Genomic DNA, 18,327 nt, shown 5'->3' with positions numbered 1-18,327 from the left:
ATGGAGCACCTTACCTCTTCTGCTGAATGGAGCAAGTGTGATGCTCTCTTGGTACTTACGAAGGGGACGTTGATGGTTGTACAACCCAACGTCAAAATGGTGACCAGGAGATGAAAGGGGGCCTGGCCTATGACCCCTCTCCCTCCAGGAGATGTGTTCCCTTTGATCATCTCATTATTTGAGGACTCTGACCAGAATATCTAGATTAATACTTAGAGTTAACTGCTTTTGCCCTAATATTTACTTATAGTTGCTTATGTCTCCATCAGCCAAAAACCAAACAAACAAAAAGAGCCAAACAACTGACCATTCTCTCTGCAACATTCCAAAGCAATCCTTGGTTCCATGCAGACTCAAAGGTGGGCAGAACCAACAGTGATAACAGTTATTTTTAAAAGTTTCTCTCCAGAGAGTTTTTCTGACTATGGACACCTCAGGGGTAGACACCCTGAAAACTTCTGGAGAACACATGTGGTTTCTAGTCAAGATACTATGCAAATATTTTCAAATGTTTTCTTGACTGTGGTATTTCCTCTCTATTCATTACCCAAAGAATGAGGTTTTGTCATTTATTTAGAAAAAAAGCAAGTGGAGAAATTCCTCTTTCTGATTGGATTTTACAGTCTTATGAGGCAACACCCCGGAGATTAGAATCTCATATTTTAGGGAAAAAGGTTTTTTATAGTTATCTCTGGGTTTGAAAGATGTTGTCTAAAAAAGCAACTCAAGCTTGAAAAATGTCTGGACTCTTTCAACGTATGTAGCCACTGGGAACATGGTAAAACAACAAGATATGGTTTAGTTTCAGATGGGACGTTATTTCTTTTAAGCCTGTCAATGAGCAGACAGGCATTTGAGGGGAAGTCTCTTTACCCTAAGATTCTGCATCCTGGGAAGAGAATGTTAGTTTTAATCCCAGTTCCCATCATGGAATATGAAAGAGAAAACCTGATTGTTCTTTCATCGGATGCTGCTGAATTATCCTCCTAGTTTTAATCAACCACAGCAGCAATTCCACTGTGGAATATTATGAGCAGAGTTAATTATAACTGTTTAATGAGGCAGATCCCAATTTTCAGTAGATCATGACCCTTCATACATTAAAGGAGAGAGATAGTTCACATTTTTATTCAACTGACATTTGGTTAATATATTTCAAACAAGTTTTGGATATACCAAGCTGATTATGAAATGGACTTTGTCCTGTTCATAAAATGCTGTTAGTAAATAAAAAAAATACTCATGTTGTTCTTGTCATTTACCAGCTCCCTGATGGCAGTTTCCGTTTATCAAGAGAGTCCTCCATAAGAAATATCATTGTATTTCTGTAAAGGTCACTAAGTTAACAAAAAAGGACTGGCCTTTATCATCAGTCACATTCAGATTAAAATCCCTTCTTGGCTACCTGCTATCGTTCTGGAACAATAACAATACTACCCTTTGCTGAGCCATCATCAGTTTGAGCCATATGAAATTATCACTTTCCTAGGCTAAGACAGTGGTTAAATAGAGGCCTTTTCTTCTGGTTCAGACTAATGCACGTGCTAAGGCATCCATCCATCTAGGAGCTTATAGATATCATCTCATCTGGTTCTTGCAACACAGTCTTAAGGAAGATGTAATTATCACCATTTACAAATGAGAACACCTAGCCTTGCCCAAGGTTAAGAAAGTTGCTCAACGTCACACATCAGTAAGGTGGAGATTTAAACTCTGAGCAATCTTTTGACCTCAGTGTTTCATAGCCTCTCTGTAGAATAGACATTATATAAGTCCCCTAAGCCTCGATTTCCTCTTCTGTAAACAGGGAGAGCAGAGCTGTCATGAGGATTGGAGATGACACGTGGGAAGTGGTTCCCACGGTGTCCATTATGTAGTGATGCTTAAAAAAGTGCAGCTGTCATCACCGTCAGCACCATCAGGGTCTAACATGCCATTCACTCAAGGGTGTGTACAGAACACACACAATGAGACAGTAAAGGAAGGCAACAGTGTGTGTGTGTGTGTGTGTGTGTGTGTGTGTGTGTGTGAGAGAGAGAGAGAGATTACTGAGGTCTCTTCTCTATTTTCAGTAACTCCTTGCACACATTGTAGTGGTTTGAGCCTAACACTGGCACATGCATTTCACCCACTTTGCTATTTTCAAAACAAAAGAGAAATTTGGGTTGAAAATGCCCTATCGAGAACAGAGGTGTCTGTGACAAATTGGCTTAATTGAAAACAACTAAAAAAAAAATCTCCTGGTTTAGGGCGGGTGGAGGGGGATCAAATTAGCCATGGAGAATCTAAGTGGAGGGTTTTGTTGATTGCCGTAGGCATGACCTAAATTGCAGAGCGTGAGTCATAATGAAAGTACTACTATTTCTGCGCTACTAATTGAGAGGCAGCATTTTTCATATGGTGAAGTTGGGTATGGTGAGTGTGGCCAGGAATCTTCTCCCAGCTGTGTCCCACTGGCACCGCACTGCTTCAGGACCATTTGCCTGCCCTGAGGCATTCGTTTCTCCAGTCACAAACACAGATGATAATTTTATGAAACGAGATTTTTGAATTTTTCCAGAAGACACTTGGGGTACAGCGTATAGGTAAGCTTATATTACACAGGTTGAGATATTTTAACTTGAAAGAATTTCCATGCTCTTCTATTTCAGACGGAGGGAGGACAGCTAACCCTCCTACTGTGTGGATTACAGAAACGACTACAGAACACTTGTGGGGCATATCTGTTTCTGTGAATAAAGTTTTACTGGAGTATGGCCACATCCGTGTGTCATTGTCAATGGCTACTTTTGCACTAAAACAGCAGAGTGGAGTGGTTGCCTCAGAGGGAGACCATGTAGACAGTGCAGCTGGGAATCTTTGCTACCTGGCCCTTTTCAGAAAATCCATGCCAGTCCCTGATGTGGAACACAGAGGGGGTGGTTTCAGGTAACCTGTTCGACTCCACACAAGCTCAAGCTGCCTTCTTTTCATGTCCAGAGATGCAAGTTTGGCAAGGAGGGAGGCTTGGTGGTCTCAGGTGTTGATGTTTGCATCTGTCTGGGGCTACATCCAGGAATATTTTAACCCTCACCTTCAGCATTTGACAGTATTATCAGGGGACATTGTATCTATGGAAACACCCAACTACAAGAAAGAAGATTTGGGAGAAATTGACTAGTAATGAGAATGAGGCATCACCTCAAAATGGGGGCTTCCATGTCCATTGCCATTGGTACATTTATTTATGGGACAAGGGCAAAGGCTCTTGAGGACTCTTTACTTTCCTGTTTGGGAGAGAGAGTTAACAGGTTAAAAAGGCAATTCAGATGGGCTAACAAAACGGTACAGTGAAAACGAAAACCAAACCAAAACAGTACAATGCAGTATGCTTTGAGGTTGGAAATAGCTGTGTTTTATTGTTTGTTGGAGATTGGGCAAATTACTTATCTTCTGTTTTCTCATCTCTGATTTGAGGATAAAGCACACCTTAAATGAGTGAAAGTATGCAAAGTGCCTCACACAATCAGGCATGTGAGAAAATGGTCATTGCTCTCCCCCTTTTCTCTGTCTGCCCTCTTTCACACATTTGTAATTATGGTAGATGTGAGTATCATCCAAGGAGGGAAATTCTTGGTTGTAGAGGGACTTGGTAGGTCTGGGACAAAGGTTGAATCTAATGTTAAGTAGGCAGGATTCCTTTTCTTCATGTCTTGATCTGAAACACAAGCATCTCACCCTCATGGACGTGCGTCCATCTTGCTGTGTTTGGTGAGAAGACAAAATCTCAGTGAGATAACAAGGGGAGACAAAAGCACAATCTCGTGAAATCTGTATTTGGGGAGAATATGAAAACTCCCTAGTCGAGGACTTGAAAACATCTGTGGTCTTTATTTTCCTCTTAATGTTGTCATTTCGGGTAAACTCCGAAAGTTCGGGTATCTGAAGGATGGGGTGGGGAGGACTTCCTCCGGAATCTGCCTGGTCTTTGGTCCTTGGTGTTGGCCTCTACCCTGGGCTTCTCTATGGCCGATGTACTCAGGCTTGCCGTGGCCTCCAGCATCAGGCCCACCCAGGTCCTTCTGCGGCTCCCTTGCCTGGCTTCATGCCCACTGACAGTCTTGCCCCTTCTCTGCCCCTCTTGGGCAACAGGCACCTATCAGTGTTCTCCCTCAGAGCTCTGGGCTCTAGGGAAAACTGGAAGGCCCACGGCCATCATACGCGTGGGCGCAGGTCAAGCACGGCACCGTCGTACAGCTCTCAGGGGCCCCGGGAGGAGGGGATACGTGTGAGGCAGCTGCTTCCTTGAGCAACCACAGGCAGAAGCAACCCCAGGCTCCTCAGCTTCCACATCCTCAGACGCCAAGGGGATCTGGTAGTTCTCCCTAACCCCAGGACTTGGCTGAAGGCTGGCTGGTCCCCATGCCTCCTCCACGGTGCCTGGCTCACTGAGTTGTACACTCACACTGCATCTTTTCTCTGCTCAGTTCTCCTCTCCTGGACCCCCCTCCCCTGCCCCAAATTTCTTTGTCTCCTTGATCATGTAACTGAGGGCAGCATTCTTCTCTCGGGGTCTCTTCTGTGACCCTTTCAGAGGCATGGGGGAGGTTTCACTCCCCCACTCCCTAGCTCTCTGGGGCCCCAGGGTGGCTGTCCCTAGGGCATTTCTGTCCTGGCTCCCCACTCAGCCCCGCATTATTGTAACATGAGTCATTGAGGAGAGTTCCAGGTGTCACACAGATGCCACAGTGTCACTTGAAAGCTGATTACCTCTCTCTGGTTGTAGGTAGGGCTCTTTAGTTTAGAGTCATTCTTTCCCTCCACCTTTCCCCCTTTCCCTCTCCCTACCCCTGAGAATAACGAAAAAAGCCCAAAGCTTCCTTGAATTATGTCATTTAGAATTGCAAGCAAAAGCAAGCAACCGCTTAGACAGAAGTTTATTTGTTTCACACAGCCAGAATTCCTGGATCCAAAACTTGTATGGTGGCTTAATGATGCCTTCAGGGACCCTGGCTCTTTCTGCCTTTCCCTTCTCCTATCCTTAGCAAGTAGACCTTTTCCTCGTGTTCATGACCTTGTGGTCTCAAGATGGCTGTGTTGCCTCCAGGTTTCAAATCTACAGCCCAAGTAGAAAGAAGGAACAAGGCAGTGAGATTTGACCTTTTAATTCCAGTAGAGAGGACCCCCGCCCCTGGACTTCTAGCTGTACCTCGATGACCAGGATCATGGCCCATGCCCACCCTTAGCTTCAAGGGAGACTGGGAAATCAATTATATTGGCTTTTCTCCCTCAAAAGGTAGAGGGAGACAAGGGAAAAGGGGTTTGTGGATGGATTTTGAATAGCCAACCCACGATATCTGCCAAAGGTCAGATAGAAGCACTCGGAGAAAGAGCATTAAAGCTGTTTCAAAAGACGGTATGAGTCTATGATGTTGTAGGATGACTATTTGTGTAGTTTTTCTGATAGTTCAAAAACTCTGGCTGACTCAGATCATGAATTTAGTGAGAAATTGGCTTGGTGGAGTATTTGGGCATCTTCTGTGAACAAAGGAATCACCAAATCAATTAATAGTTTAATAGTGGAAATAAGATGGGGTGGTAGGAATCAAATTCCACTGTCTTAGGGAACAAACCTTTAAAGCCCTTTAGAAGAAATCTCATGAAAACAGTTGATGAATTATGTAATTTCAAGTTCTTCGTTACTTTTGGGTAAGGCTGAATTACCCCCTACTTGCCAAAACATGCTGGAAATGCTTTATTGGCTTAATTTCGATTCCTATATGTATACGAAAGTAATAAAGCTGCATTTCTTTAAACATATTTCATAATTTAGAGCTTTCATAAATCATGCTGGCTTTTACTTCTTGTATGTCATAAATTAGATTCTACTACATATCGATCATATTGTGGTAAGGATATTGAAACAGTATGAACGTTCATTTAAGGAGGACGCTTAAGGTAGCAAAAAGTAGAGGAAATAAGGTAAGAACACTATCAGGTGGTTGCATTAATCAAAGATCGGCAAACTATGGCCCATGGGCAAAATGCAACCTGCCGTCTGTTTTTATAAATAAAGTTTTATTGGAACCCAGCCAACTCATTCCCTCACATATTGTGTGGCTGCCTTTATGCTACAGTGGTAGAATGACACGCTAGCTGTGACAGAGACTATATGTCCCACAGAGTTGAAAATATTTACTATTTGGCTCTTCCCAGAAAACATTTGATAACCCCTGTATAACCAGTTATGGGTGATTCTTTGATAACTAAACACAGTGACTGGGTTCCACTTCCCCTCCACGTGGAAATCAATTTAATGTTTCAGTAAAAATAAAATAAACAGGTAATTTAGCAGAGATGCATTCAGAACTCCCACACCAGATCCACTGGGACATTTATTTTCAAATAAAAAACAACTGGTTCCATTTCTGTCTTTGGCTTCCACTAAAAGAGAGAGGCTCTCACCATGTTGACATTTTGTTCCAGCTCTGAGTCTGTAGCCAGCACCACAAGGGCCCTGAGTTTGCCCTTTGCCAGCTCTGTGTCCTTGAGATGAAAGGGGGAGACTGTCTGGGGTGCATGGGCTGCAGGGTCTCTGAGTTTCCTTTCTTCACTAAGTTCTCTGATTCTGTGACAGCATAGATCATTTCTTATCTAAAACACGAGGATTCTTTTATTCACAATATCAACCCTGAATTGTCTTCTCCGTTTGGTGCATGTATTGACCAGAATGTCCAACAAGTTAGATCTGTATTAGTAAACATTCGCAACTCTTTTGAACATACAACATTAGCTGTTTCAAAGGGACAAAAGCTAAGAGCTACAGTGCAGAAATAGCTAATACTTATTGAACGTGTATTAGGTGCCAGACCCTGTTTTAAGCACTTGCTATGTATGTATTAGCTTATTTAATCTGCAGGAGGCCCAAATTAAATACTATCATTAGCTCCATTTCACAGATGAGGACACTGAGACAGCCTTCCCAAGGTCGCACCATCATTGTGTGTTCTAGCTTCAGACCCTTACTCTCAACCACTCTTTTTCCTACCTCCCCGTGGGTCAGATTTTCCATAGCAGCTATTCTCCATCTTCACTGCAATCAAGGGGGAAAACAAGTATGAGAGATGCAGGCTGGAGTTCCTAGAAATTATGGACACTTTTGAAAATTAGAACAAGACTTTTTTCACTTACCAGAAACTTACTCTGCACCATCAAGATCATCCTCAAGGGCCCTCTTCTCAGCCTCTTCCTCTCCTAAGTCAGATAAAAAAAAAAAATTAGGACAATAGTTCAGGCAATACAGGTTGGAAACTGGGTCATTTTTGTGAAATCATCTTTCTTTGCCAAAACGATTTTTGAATTCTTTCTCGGAATTAAAAAACAAACAGGCAAACAAACCATGTGGAACAATCTGTGGCAGATGGTTATTTTGGCTCTAGGTGAGTTTTTGTCATTATACTTTGGGACAGAGAACTCTTGCTTTGTATAATCATCTGTTATTTCAGCAAGCTGCCAGCTAGGAATTAGTGGAGCTATGATGGTTTAGGATGGGAATTTTTCTTTTTCCTAGAGATTAGCACAGAAACTCTCTCCATTTGAAATCTGTAGGATTTTAGATGCTGTGCTACTGAGTATAAACCAGAAATCTAAACAGTTCAGTTGGGGGTGGGAGAGGTGAGATGGAATTACTTAAAGCACAAGTTAGCCCTCTTCTCCAGGTTTAGCTTTCCTTGGAAAATACAGCAATAAGCAGCTAAACCTCAGTGCTTTGTGACCACCTAGAGGGGTGGGATAGGGAGGGTGGGAGGGAGATGCAAGAGGGAGGGGACATGGGAATATTTGTATTTGTATAGCTAATTCATTTTGTTATACAGCGGAAACTAACACAACATTGTAAAGCAATTATACTCCAATAAAGATGTTTAAAAAAAAAGAAAAAACAAAACAAAAAAATAAACAGCGAAACTGTGGTGTTCATTATGAGCACAAGTCCCTAATTAATTTATTTTATGTTAATTAAGTTTATAATTGTATAGTAAAACATTTACTTTCTCCCTCAAGAAATTGACTGAATCTTCTGAAGGGGCTTTGTGACTGTAATTTAGGTGCAATTAGCCAGTTACATTTAGTTAGGGTTTGGTTCATTTAGCTACTGCTGGAAGGTGTTAGATGGGAGGAAACGAGCAACGTCTCAGAGGCAACCCGGGATCTAGAGGATGTGTGTCTGGAGGCTCTCCCCTGGCCTTGGAGCAGCTGGTGCAGGTGTCTAGGACAAAGGCAAGCTGAAAATCTATCAAGGTGAGGTTTCATATTTGTTATCTATGTGTATTCCTCAGCTGTGGAACTGTAGACTCCTAGAACTGTGGATGAAGGCAAAATCCTTTTGCAAATTTTTTTTGTGGTTCTGGAATGGAACTGAAGCCATGGAATCATTCTCAGATGTCTTCCACCATGGGTGTGAAATCCCTGAATTCCTGGCACTGGCCAGTCTTCAGACTCAGTGATATCACCAACCAGTGGCCACCATTTTGGCATCAAAAAGCATCTTACCTCCTGAGAGTGGTGGGAGAGGACCCTTGGCCAGCTCATTGGCTCTGGTAGCTATGGTTCAGCACAGCCCTCCTCCAGCAATCCCAGGGCTTCTAACTGAGAGGACCACACTTTTGCAGGAGTGTGAAGATGGAAGTTTTGGGCAAAGTTCCCTTCTGGGAGTTTTTACTTTATAGCTCATAACAAAGAATTTATTTGGACCTGTGATTGAAAATCACTGCAGTTGAAAGCAGTCGTTTGCAGTGGCTGCTGAATTGACTGTATGCAGGGTTAGAGTGTCCTGCTCATGACTATGACTGGAAATCTGGAAAGCACTGAGGCGTGATTATTCTAGTGAGTAGCACAAGAGCATCCCAGCAACACCCCAGTGGTGGGTGGAGCAAGGGTTCATCTACTTTAAGGTCCCCTTGGTTCTTGAGGCATTTATTTCTTGGTGGATGACAGAGGTCCTTACTTTGGAAAGGAAGCTGGAGAATTTTTTGTCCTAAAGGGCTAGGCTGAATTACACAAGATAATTTAAAAAGACATTTTGGTATCCTGTTATCACAATGGAAGGTGGCTTATTACTGTGTGACTAGTGAATGAAACATACACTCACAATAAGGATTTACTGTATAGCACAGGGAACCATATTTAATACCTTATAATAACCTATAATGGAAAAGAATTTAAAAAGAATATATATATGTATACACACATATGTATAACTGAATCACTTTGCTGTACACCTGAAACTAATACAATATTGTAAATCAACTGTAATTCATTAAAAATCATATACTTAAATCAAATGAAATATGATCACTTAGCCCCCTTCTGCCTTTATGTTTTCATCTGTAAAATGTAAATGCTAACCTTCCTTTTCATTTCACAATAAGCAAATGATAGCCCCCTTCCCAAAAGAAGTGTGTTAAATGTGACTCATATATACTTGAAAAGGTGTAGGGAAACCAGATTTTTATAAATTGCCATATTTATCTTGCTTACATTATTTAGTAATATTTTCAGAAATGGTGTATCTTCATTTCTGATTGGTACTTAGCTTTAATGTTCTTTGCCCCCAGTGTTTTAGCGGAGTAAAACAGAACAAAACAGAACAACCACAGCAGCACAATGGCAAGATAACTTCCAATAAAGTAGAATCTGTATTAGATTTTTAAAGAGGAAACCATATCATATTGAAATTTAGAACATAAGTTCCACTCAAGAAACAAATATAGTGATGTCAGCATATGCAGCATTTCTTCGCAGTCCACAGGAGAAAATGAGAGAAGGGCCCAGAGATGCAGAGACAGTAAGACATGAGAGGAGGAGAGAGAAAAAGAGAGAGAGAATATATATCCCCCAAAAGTCATTTTGACAGCCCAGAAAAACAAATCAGGAAGATGGAAAATTGGGAGGTGAAAGTGAAAGACACTTGGTTACACAGCCTGGAACCAGGCAAGCATTTGTGAAGGTATCTTCCAATCTTGAGAGCTTTAAGGATATAGTCATTAATTGGTTCAAAGTCATAGTGAGCATTTACTACAAAGTCCTAAATGGGCTCAATGAAGGTGAAAGGTCAGGAGAGAGATTATTCCAACTGTGTTTTGTTAATCAGTGGGATAGTTTGGAATTTCTAAGGCTTGGCACTTTGTCTAAATGTCATAATTCTAGCAACTGTCTTGAGCTGAGGAAACTGTAAATGTCATGGAGAGTATTAGGTACTCATATCAACTCTAGTCATCACAATATATTAGATTTATTTCATCTCTGTTCTAGAATGGGCAATTGTGGCTCAGAGAAACCCCTCAACTTGGCCAGGGTTATACAGCTCAGGCGGGACAGGGGCAGGATCCAAACGCAGTTCTGCTGGCTTCAGCCTGCTTCTTACTATCTAAGCAGCCATCCAGGTGGTTTTCTTTCAGCCCTCATACAATTAACAGAGAAGATAAACATGTAGGGCCACTGTACTTATTAAAATTCTAATCCCAGTGGTAGCTGTGAGTAAAGTTCTAGGGTCTTGAATAGTTAAACGATGGATGGTAAATGGCCATAATTATGAAGAATGAAAGAAAAAACTTATACTCCAATCATTCCTGCTATGCCCATGTAATTATACTCTGTCCTTTCGTCTATGTGACATTTTAAAATTGTTACAGCTTTCACATAAGGCAATGCGTTTGTCCCTCACATGTCCTTCTTTGAATGCCTCCTGTGCTTACGTAGATGGTGATTTCTGTTTTGAACTAAGAATGCGTGTAGAGTTACAAGGTAAATAGCCTTTCCCTTTTAATCACTTTGACTCAGCAAAGAACTTCCTGTAAGGTACGGAAAACATTCCTTAAAATAATGTCAGATGTTTGGCTATACTAAATTTTCATTAAAAGAAAAAAAACTAGAATACATTGTTTTTCCAGTGTCTTGGTTCTAGTTGCTTCTTGGCATGGTTGCTATAATTCTTAACCAAGCTATTATATTTGGTATACCATGTATGCCATGCATACTTTATTTAAAAAGGAAAATAGGGCTTCCCTGGTGGCACAGTAGTTGAGAGTCCGCCTGCCGATGCAAGGGACAAGGGTTCATGCCCCGGTCCGGGAAGACCCCACATGCCGTGGAGCGGCTGGGCCCGTGAGCCATGGCCGCTGGGCCTGTGCGTCTGGAGCCTGTGCTCCGCAACGGGAGAGGCCACGACAGTGAGAGGCCCGTGTACAGCAAAAAAAAAAAAAAAAAAAAAAGGAAAATAAACTGTGAAATCTGGTGTGTGTAAAAATGCACTCTCTTGAAAATTCAGAGTTTTCTCCATGTATGAGTTGTACCTGAACCAAAGAAATATGAAGGGACTTTCTGTGTTACCACATGGAAGAATCAAGGCATCGAGAGGATCTTTCCATCTCTCAGATAGGGGTGTTGCCATGCCAACTCTGAGGTTGGCATATGTGCAGCTGCCGTAAGGCATTGCTGCAGGGTTAGTCAGGGTAGTGAGGTGGGATGGACTTTTTCCAAAATGAACTCTTTGAGCAAATAAAAATGTCACAACAGTGGAGACTTCCAGAACTTTGGGGTTAATTTCAGTCATGTCCGAGGTTCTGCTGGCTACCTAAGTCTGAATGCATATAAGGCTGTGACTCTGGGATTGACTTTGCACTTTTCAAGTTTCCTATCGAGAATAGAGTGTGACCTTCATTTTATTGAGGCTTTTTGAAATGGGTCACCTACTCCTCATAAGGAGCGTGCAGACCGTTGGCTGTGGCACCAGAATCCTGTGGGCTCTACCTGATGGAGAAACACTTTTGGAGCATAGATCCTGTTCTTGGTGGCGGGAATGGGCTGGTACTCTTTTAGACTGATGAGCAGTTCTGGGATATTACCTTATAAACCTTGCTAGGGTAAGAGATGACCACTGGAATTTGAGTTGGATTCACTTCTGAAGGGTCTGATCTGGGACTTTTAACTTTTACCTACAAGAGAAGCGTCAGGTAATGTCCCACATAGGCTTACCAAGGGCAGGTGAACCACCTTCCAGACCCAAAATTCCCCATCACATCTCAGATGTTGTGGAGCAGAGGCACATTTTATTTCTCATTCTAGTGAGATAACATCTGAGATGATGGAAGTCCTTCTGCTAATGGTGTCCTGGAGAAAAGGTACCAGAGAAAAAGGGCACGTTTGGGTGGAGGACCTCCTTCCCGCCCCGTGATCATCTCCTGTTTCTGAATTTGGGCACATCCACTTCTCTGGATAAAAGGCGGGGGCCAGAGAAGAATCTTTGAAGCCAGGCAGCTTGCTGCGTGTGCCTGCAGCAGCCATGGAGGCAGAGCTGTGGTCTGGGGGCAGGAACCAGGGCAGCTGGCAGTAATGTCATTGCCTGTGGGGCTGGGCAGTGAGGAGGGAGTGATGCAGCAGCAACACATGAGAGAGGGAACCGTTGCAGCGTGGGGGAGCGGCTGCACAAACTAGACTCCTTGAAGAGCCACAGGTAAGTCTTCAGGACGCGGCCTCTGGCAGTTTCACCTTGTCTGCACCAGATCATCGGATGGCAGCCCACCTCCCAAGATGTCCATAGCCAGACAGCACACAGGCCTTTGTTTCTGAGCCCGTTCTCAGGCAAATTTGGATAATTCATGTTTATTGTTGTCAGTTCATGGGGATTATCAACTCCACTTCTCTTTGTTTTGCCTTCTGGAATGCTTGGTGCTTAGCTGAGGCTTCATTATCTTGTGCACTTTGCTAATTTAAATGGAGATGAGATTTAGGAGGTACCTCTATTCAGGTGAAGGTAATTTGTTAGACTTTCCTCTCTGCTTCACTGGAACCATTAGTGGGTCTGACTTTTCAGCTTTGCAATAATAAGCAGAGACACTGGGCACTCCAAAGACCCCCCAATAGTTGCTTCCTTAACAAGCATCCTAAGTATTAATAATCTTCAAACTCTTGTTCCGAAGTGTGGCTTGGAGTGCCTAATGAAAAAGCGGTGCTCCAGGACAGATTTTATTTTTACGTACTCTCTTCTTTGAAGGATCAGCTTAAACTTGGACATGGATTTGTGGTACTGCTCTGAGGCCTTATTATCTCCATGTTTACTTTCCAATAACTGGGGTTACCCTCTTTACATGCTCCCAAGTGTATCAATAACAATGCTTTTCCTTTAAGTCCTCCTCCTCCTCCTCTTCCTTCTTCCATCTCCTACTTTCATCTTCAGTATCATCACTATCTTCATCACCACCACCATCATCATTACCACCATCTTTATCACCACCTCCATCATCATTACCACCATCACTATTACCACCTCCATCATCACCACCATCATCATAACCATCATCATCACCACCACCATCACCACCATCACCGCCATCATCACCACCTCCATTATCATCATCACTACCATCATCACCACCACCATCACCACCATCACCACCACCACCTCCATCATCATTACCACCATCATTATCACCACCTCCCTCATCACCACCATCATTATCACCACCTCCATCATCATTACCACCATCAGTATCACCACCTCCATCATCATTACCACCACCATCATCATCATCACCACCACCACCATCATCACCATCAGACAGGCTCTGGCTGAGCCATGTCCACTTCTTTTCTCTTGCTTCTGTTATGCATTATTTACTTTTCTAGAAATTTATTTCCAGATCCATTTTGGTCTGTGGGCAACGGTCTCACCCACAACTGAGCAGAGCCGAGCAACTCTGTGTGTGTTTGAGGTTCTTGCTGGTTTCTGTAGATATAGGTTAATTGAGCAATAGGTTTTATGTCTTTTGTTTCCTATTTGGACACTAGATTGTAGTACTCTGGCTTCAGGTACTAAGAAGAATCACTGTCTGGAGTATTTTGGCAAAAACAAATCTAGACACAAATTTATATTTGTGACAGCAGCAAGTACATGGTCTTCTATAATGAAATTGATAATGCCATGCTTATGCACTGAATGTTTGAGTCATTGGTGAGTGTCTGGTCTGAGAATCATGAAGCAGTGTCTTTAAGAAGATATCATTTTACCTTACAAAGAGCTACCCTATAGATTTTGCAATATATGTTTATTGTCATAAGCCAGAAAGCAAGACACACCCCACAGGAGAACCACAGATTGATTTGGGTTTCTCACTGTGGTTGTAGTGAAAGCCTTCTGAGTATTTTAATGCCCTTGACACCACAAGCTCTATCTTTTTTTTTCCTACTCCACCTACAGCACTTTTAGGTGATTCCCCAGATAACGACAATGGCCTGAGTCTTTGGATAAACTCCCCATCCTATGTGAAATCCCTGACATGGTAGTGCTTGTGGCCTTGGACACTTTTCATCAGGACACTTTTCATAAGGCCCTGCTGATCAGATCACATCCTCCTTAGAATCAGTGAATTTTAATTGTGCAGTGGCTTTTGCTTTCCTTACATATTCGAGCTTTGCCAAGAACTTTGTGTTTCCTGCTTTAATTTTCAGCTCATAACTAAACTTCATTTTGCAAAGTCAAACCAGAGCTTTAAAAGCTATGCTGACCATCCTCAGCCATTTACTTTAGTTTTTTGTGTCCAGCTAACAAATGGACAACAGCTTCCTTTTTCCCATTCCCACACCCCATAATTTTGATCATCATGAGAATTAGAATGAACTAAGTCTAGCCCTTTTTTCCCCAGGAACTTAAAATGCTTCAGGAGGCACTTACTGGGTGTTCTTGTGTCTAACTCTGCAAGCTTCAGTACACTTCTGACCAAATGTGTGATTTTGTACAGGAAGCTTTGAAGTGATTTGATTAACCCAGTTGCCAATGAGAAGCAGTGGACCCTACATTGTATTGTCTCCTCTCCTCTCTTCCATTTTGGTTCTGTTATCAAGTCCATCAAAGTTCTCCAATAAAACTCAGAGTTTAGATATTACTATGCTAAAACTTAAAATGCATTCTGTCCTTAGTAGCATGCGAGGCAGCTTAGGGCATAGAAGATATGGAGATGTGCTCTCTCTGCCCTCCTGTGCTTAAAATCTGAGATGCAGGAAAGTAAACAGAAAAGAAATACGAGTTTAGCAAAAGTACAGAAAAAGAACATGTGAATGAATGGAAGAGAATGCCAGAGAAGTTAAGAGGGGGTGAACTAAATTCTCGTAGGAGATGGCTTTTACACTGGATCCTCAAGAATGGTGAAGGCTTGCTTGGTGGAAGGAGATCTTAGGAGACGTGATGGTGGGTAGACAAAAGGAACATCCTTAGGAAGCAAAAGGGGTGTTTGAAGAATGGTCAAGCAACTTTTGGAATGAGTGCAGAGAAGAAAGTACTAGGACCTAAACTTACCTATTGGGAAATTTCTGCTACAGGTGCAGGTGATACCATTTTAAAAGATGGACTGACCATCCAGAGGTTTAGATTTCAGCTCTCACTCTGTTCCTGGGTGATCTTGGACATATCACAACAGCCATTCGGGCTGAGTCACCTATAAAATAAAATTGAAAAAACATGACAGCAAGGGCTAGTTGATGCAACAACCAACAGATATTAAATGTTCCACAGATGTCAAGTTAGGACAATCGGGATTTAAGCCCAGGTGCTGAAATAAAATGGAATTGCACCTGGCTCAAGTCTAACATTGTGCAGGAAACCTTTTGCCCCCACCATTTCCTAAGTACCCAATACTATGAGAACACAGGAGTATATTCTCTGATTTTTACCTGGTAAACATTTTCCAGAAGGCTCTGGGGACATTTGCTTTGCTTTGCTTTCCAATGAAGGTGAGCTGCTATCCTGGCACCCTAGCCACCATCCTGTCTCCAAAGTGGCACCATGCCCTGCAGACACCAAGCTGGCCATTTTCTACTTCTCCAAAGACAAATGTGATAAGATTTGCTTTTTTAGATTGCAGCTGCATCTTTCTTCCGCTCCCTTTGCATCCTTTCGATTCAGCAGTTTTCCTTTTTGCTCCAGATAAATTGCTGTTAATTTAAATGTACTGCAGATCCTTGCCATTTTATGGCTGATTGCTTCTGAGTAATAGGAGGAAAATGTGTGCACGTTGAATGTAAAGAAATCTAAATGAGTCAGAAGCCAATGGCAAAGAAAGCACAGTGCTTCACTGACCTTCAGCCCCCCAGTCCTTCCCTTTGGAGAGGTCAGTGAGCAGATCCGGAATCAGCAAATAGCAGAGACACATCCGGGTTTTTCTTCTCTGCTTTCAACTTTACATCACATTTCTCATTCAGCACCTGCTTTATCCTTGTTCTTATTTAGCTCAACTAAGTGTAAGCAGTGGTGGCAGAGTTTCTCTAGAGTTGTTTTTGATAAAGGAGCTGTTGTCACGATAACTACCGTACACCATCGGAATTCTGCAAACGCTTCATAATGTCACATTGTCAAAATATCTATATTTCAGGCTCAGAAGCTAGACAGCTCATTTGGCTGCTAAACCCACAAGATGTTCAGCCATTTGTTGTGGTCTAAAAACTTTCCCCCTCACTAGGAGAAAATAATTATCTATTGTTTTATATCATTTTGTGGCCCCTTTTGTGAGTTTCTTATATCATGAGAGGGCATAAGTCATAAGATCCCGGTAGGTAGATTGGGGCCCTAATTGAATTTTACTGTCAACCCCTTGGAAACATGAAGCATTGGATGCATTTCCTTATAAATAGTCAAGTCTTTAAATCCAACTAACTTTTCATGAGATGGTGGCGTATCTTAAGTGTATCAACAGTATGTGAAAATCAGGGGTATGGAGAGGAGGCTGATGTGCCTTCCTTGAGGTGAGGGGTGGTATAAGTGATGCTTTGAACACAGACACTGCATATTGCTTATCATTATAACAAGTTGGCTTTTCCTCAAGAAAGTCATCGAGTGTGTTTTTTAGGGTGGCTTCACTTGCTTTTCTTGCATGGGTGTGTGGAGCTGAGATGTGTGTCTCTGAGAAGAGTGCAAAGGCAAAGCAGAAGAAGGTTAGAGAGGGACACGACATCAACTTAGATGGAGAAAATGCTGTTGCAGCCTGAGTGAATGGCAGTCTGAGAGAGCTTGCATCTAGCCAAGCAAATTGTGTCTCCCAATTGGAATAATTAAAGAGCCTGTAGTGGAGGTTGGGGAAGTTCATGGCAGAAGAAAGTGGCAAATAGAAGCAAAGGAAGAGCTGCCTGGCTCTGATTAAACACTCTGACATCGGTACACTTTTCAAGTTCTTGTACCATAATAACCCAGTGGAAAGAAGATTTGCATTAGCAGTTTAATCTGTTCTGTTATTTTCATCAAATAAACCCTTCAAAATTGCATGTGCAGAGAAACTGGTATATTGAATCAACAAATCATTTCGTTTAGGGGTGATGTCTTCTATTTGTATCACCAAGTGTTTCCTGTTTTTATTGGCGAACTTGGCATCTTCATATCAATCCACTTGTTTCAGTGGGAAGGAATTTGAGGTCCACTCTCTTAAAACCTGAAAGGGTAGCTACGGTGTTTGGTTAGTTCATTTGGTGCGCTCAAGCTACGTGCCATAAAGCACTCTTAAACTAGTGCTGCTTGTGTTTGCCTGGAGGCTGAACTTTTAGAAAGAGACTGGAGACAGATATGAAGGAGACTTAATCAGTGCCACTGTGTACTTCCTAAATTCTCAGTGCTTTGTGTGAGATTAAATCCATAAACAATGTTTGGCCTCTGTCCCCAGTTATTTTCCTGAGACTTGGAGGGGCGAGAGAGAGAAATGCCATGGAAATTAAGCTACGTGGACTCTTTTAGTGTTGTAGTAAATGATGATACAGATTAATGATGGTAATGACAGCTCTGGAGGCAGATGACACCAGCAGCTGGCAGACCAGACATCAGGTTGAGGAAGATCGAGAGTCTGGAGGGTAGGGTTTAGAAGCATCTTCCAAAGCTGAACTTTAAAACGTCTTGGAAACGTCTTGGGGATTTCTACTATGATGTCATCTATTTTGTCCCTTAGGAATCTGATGAAGATTCATACACATTACCCACAGAATTCTATGTGATAGACCCTTCCCTGTTCCTGCCGGGTTTTCATAGGCAAGCTCACAGAGAGTTTGCCCCTCCACATAAGGTCATGGCAGGGTCATCAGAGCTCCTGGGTCAGAACCTGAGCTCCATCACACACTACCTATCTAACCTTGAGCAAGCTGCTTCACTCTCTGGGCCTCAGTTTTCTCACCAGTAAAGAGAGTGCAATAATAGAACCTATCTCCTAGGGTTGTAGTGACATTAAAAGGGCTGATTTGGCAAAGAGCTTAGAAGACAGCCCCACAGAAAGTAGATTAGCTGTTATCTATTGTGTAAGTTATTCCCTCATCTTTCTCCAT

General features: G+C 42.3%; 1 protein-coding gene across 7 annotated transcripts in view; it reads left to right on the top strand.

Annotated features, from left to right (window-relative positions):
• NTRK2 (neurotrophic receptor tyrosine kinase 2) overlaps nt 1-18,327 on the top strand; it is a gene marked incomplete at both ends in the record, with an annotated part of 379,052 nt that overhangs the window by 135,214 nt on the left and 225,511 nt on the right. The gene's annotated exons all lie outside the window — the stretch shown is intronic.

This window comes from Hyperoodon ampullatus (assembly GCF_949752795.1).
Source record: "Hyperoodon ampullatus genome assembly, chromosome: 6".
Classification (NCBI taxonomy): Eukaryota; Metazoa; Chordata; class Mammalia; order Artiodactyla; family Ziphiidae; genus Hyperoodon; species Hyperoodon ampullatus.
The sequence above is the reverse complement of the archived record's forward strand: the minus strand, read 5'-3'. Positions and strand labels throughout refer to the sequence as shown.